Here is a 3858-nt window from a genome sequence, read left to right as displayed (position 1 = left end):
AAGAATGAATTGAATTTTGTGACTTTCTGGAAAGTGCAGAGAGATTAAATGTGAGGAATTCAGTCTCTGTGTTTGTGAGCTGATGTTTTCCTCTCACAGGTCAGTGCCTGCATTGAAATACCAAGAGGGATCTAAGTGGGCACTTCACTGGCAGAGCGACGTCTCTCAGGGTGTGAAAAACCCACACCCCCCAAACCCATAGAGTTAAGGTGACCTAAGCCCGGGTTAGATAGTGCTAAATAAAAGGAAGAATTGTTCTGTCCATGTAGCTATTACATGGATGGGAAAACCTCTCCAATCACTGTGTACTCCAAAGTGCTATAGCAGTGACACAGCAGCATTTTAAGTGTAGACAGAGTGAAAGTAGACCTGGCTCCAGTTTGCACTCTGGATGCTCAGGCACCAAGTCTACAGTAATAATAACAACAGTGCAGCACTCGCATAGTTAGCAGGATTTGAACCTGCACGGGGAAGACCCCAATGGACTGCTAGTCCATCACCTTAACCACTCGGTCACAACTACTTGATGTACAGTTGTATTGTTACATGATGATTCTGTTCTCACTGAATTGTCACTTCAAATTGTTTGCCCAGACCAGCTTCCCCAGCACACTCACGGCTGCGCATCAGTGTAAATGTCCCCTTGGGTGAACAGCGAGGATTCCTGCCCATTTCCCTTCCGGCTGGAGCAGGATGAGTGTGTTTGTGTTAATGACATTGCTGTAGACTGTTGTTCATTCCCCACTCTGACAATTCAGACAGTCCCTTTCCCATTCAAATTTCCAGCACATCGTTCCAATAGCAGGGGGCAGGATTTCTCTGGGGCACTGAAATTTTTTCAGGGGGCTGGTGCATGAACTCAGCCTTGCATTCCACCTTTGATGTTTCATGGACTAACAGCAGCAGCAGAAAGAAAGAGCCGAGCCAACCTCCCCATAGGGAGGGGCAGGGGATGGGGGGGCAGGGGGGTGCGGACACACGGGCTGGGAGGGAGTTGGGGGGCGGGAGGGTTGCAGGCTATGGGGAGGTTGAGTGAGGGGGGCAGGCTCTGAGCTGGGGCAGGGGATGGGGGTGCAGGGGGGGTGCGGACACACGGGCTGGGAGGGAGTTGGGGGGCGGGAGGGTTGCAGGCTGTGGGGAGGTTGAGTGAGGGGGGCAGGCTCTGAGCTGGGGCAGGGGATGGGGGGGGCAGGGGGGTGCGGACACACGGGCTGGGAGGGAGTTGGGGGGCGGGAGGGTTGCAGGCTATGGGGAGGTTGAGTGAGGGGGGCAGGCTCTGAGCTGGGGCAGGGGATGGGGGGGCAGGGGGGTGCGGACACACGGGCTGGGAGGGAGTTGGGGGGCGGGAGGGTTGCAGGCTATGGGGAGGTTGAGTGAGGGGGGCAGGCTCTGAGCTGGGGCAGGGGATGGGGGGGCAGGGGGGTGCGGACACACGGGCTGGGAGGGAGTTGGGGGGCGGGAGGGTTGCAGGCTGTGGGGAGGTTGAGTGAGGGGGGCAGGCTCTGAGCTGGGGCAGGGGATGGGGGGGCAGGGGGGTGCGGACACGCGGGCTGGAAGGGAGTTGGGGGGCGGGAGGGTTGCAGGCTATGGGGAGGTTGAGTGAGGGGGGCAGGCTCTGAGCTGGGGCAGGGGATGGGGATGCAGGGGGGGTGCGGACACACGGGCTGGGAGGGAGTTGGGGGGCGGGAGGGTTGCAGGCTGTGGGGAGGTTGAGTGAGGGGGGCAGGCTCTGAGCTGGGGCAGGGGATGGGGGGCAGGGGGGTGCGGACACACGGGCTGGGAGGGAGTTGGGGGGCGGGAGGGTTGCAGGCTATGGGGAGGTTGAGTGAGGGGGGCAGGCTCTGAGCTGGGGCAGGGGATGGGGGGGCAGGGGGTGCGGACACACGGGCTGGGAGGGAGTTGGGGGGCGGGAGGGTTGCAGGCTATGGGGAGGTTGAGTGAGGGGGGCAGGCTCTGAGCTGGGGCAGGGGATGGGGGGCCGGGGGGTGCGGACACCCGGCCGGGGAGGGAGTTGGGGGGTTTGGGTTGCAGGCTGTGGGGAGGTTGAGTGAGGGGGGCAGGCTCTGAGCTGGGGCAGGGGATGGGGGTGCAGGGGGGGTGCGTACACTCGGTCAGGGATGTAGTTGGGGTGCGGGAGGGTTGCAGGCTGTGGGGAGGTTGAGTGAGGGGGGCAGGCTCTGAGCTGGGGCAGGGGATGGGGGGCAGGGGGGTGCGGACACACGGGCTGGGAGGGAGTTGGGGGGCGGGAGGGTTGCAGGCTGTGGGGAGGTTGAGTGAGGGGGGCAGGCTCTGAGCTGGGGCAGGGGATGGGGGGGCAGGGGGGTGCGGACACACGGGCTGGGAGGGAGTTGGGGGGCGGGAGGGTTGCAGGCTGTGGGGAGGTTGAGTGAGGGGGGCAGGCTCTGAGCTGGGGATGGGGGGCAGGGGGGTGCGGACACACGGGCTGGGAGGGAGTTGGGGGGCGGGAGGGTTGCAGGCTGTGGGGAGGTTGAGTGAGGGGGGCAGGCTCTGAGCTGGGGCAGGGGATGGGGGGCAGGGGGGTGCGGACACACGGGCTGGGAGGGAGTTGGGGGGCGGGAGGGTTGCAGGCTGTGGGGAGGTTGAGTGAGGGGGGCAGGCTCTGAGCTGGGAGGGAGTTGGGGGGCGGGAGGGTTGCAGGCTGTGGGGAGGTTGAGTGAGGGGGGCAGGCTCTGAGCTGGGGCAGGGGATGGGGGGCAGGGGGGTGCGGACACACGGGCTGGGAGGGAGTTGGGGGGCGGGAGGGTTGCAGGCTGTGGGGAGGTTGAGTGAGGGGGGCAGGCTCTGAGCTGGGGCAGGGGATGGGGGTGCAGGGGGGTGCGGACACACGGGCTGGGAGGGAGTTGGGGGGCGGGAGGGTTGCAGGCTGTGGGGAGGTTGAGTGAGGGGGGCAGGCTCTGAGCTGGGGCAGGGGATGGGGGGCAGGGGGGTGCGGACACACGGGCTGGGAGGGAGTTGGGGGGCGGGAGGGTTGCAGGCTGTGGGGAGGTTGAGTGAGGGGGGCAGGCTCTGAGCTGGGGCAGGGGATGGGGGGCAGGGGGGTGCGGACACGGGCTGGGAGGGAGTTGGGGGGCGGGAGGGTTGCAGGCTGTGGGGAGGTTGAGTGAGGGGGGCAGGCTCTGAGCTGGGGCAGGGGATGGGGGGGCAGGGGGGTGCGGACACACGGGCTGGGAGGGAGTTGGGGGGCGGGAGGGTTGCAGGCTATGGGGAGGGTGAGTGAGGGGGGCAGGCTCTGAGCTGGGGCAGGGGATGGGGGGGCAGGGGGGTGCGGACACACGGGCTGGGAGGGAGTTGGGGGGCGGGAGGGTTGCAGGCTATGGGGAGGTTGAGTGAGGGGGGCAGGGTCTGAGCTGGGGCAGGGGATGGGGGTGCAGGGGGGTGCGGACACACGGGCTGGGAGGGAGTTGGGGGGCGGGAGGGTTGCAGGCTATGGGGAGGTTGAGTGAGGGGGGCAGGCTCTGAGCTGGGGCAGGGGATGGGGGTGCAGGGGGGTGCGGACACACGGGCTGGGAGGGAGTTGGGGGGCGGGAGGGTTGCAGGCTACCTTCAGTCAGGGGGGCAGGCTCTGAGCTGGGGCAGGGGATGGGGGGGCAGGGGGGTGCGGACACACGGGCTGGGAGGGAGTTGGGGGGCGGGAGGGTTGCAGGCTGTGGGGAGGTTGAGTGAGGGGGGCAGGGTCTGAGCTGGGGCAGGGGATGGGGGTGCCGGGGGGTGCGGACACACGGGCTCTGGGAGGGAGTTGGGGGGCGGGAGGGTTGCAGGCTGTGGGGAGGTTGAGTGAGGGGGGCAGGCTCTGAGCTGGGGCAGGGGATGGGGGTGCAGGGGGGTGCGGACACGCGG

General features: G+C 66.4%; 1 non-coding gene across 1 annotated transcript; it reads right to left on the bottom strand.

The window, feature by feature from the left end:
* Positions 1-440: 440 nt before the first annotated feature.
* On the bottom strand, positions 441-523 carry TRNAA-AGC. Its single transcript has one exon. It is a non-coding gene; the product is annotated as a tRNA-Ala (tRNA).
* Positions 524-3858: the final 3335 nt, after the last annotated feature.

Source organism: Mauremys mutica, unplaced genomic scaffold (genome assembly GCF_020497125.1).
Source record: "Mauremys mutica isolate MM-2020 ecotype Southern unplaced genomic scaffold, ASM2049712v1 Super-Scaffold_100418, whole genome shotgun sequence".
Taxonomy (NCBI): Eukaryota; Metazoa; Chordata; order Testudines; family Geoemydidae; genus Mauremys; species Mauremys mutica.
This window is presented reverse-complemented; position numbering and strand designations above follow the sequence as displayed.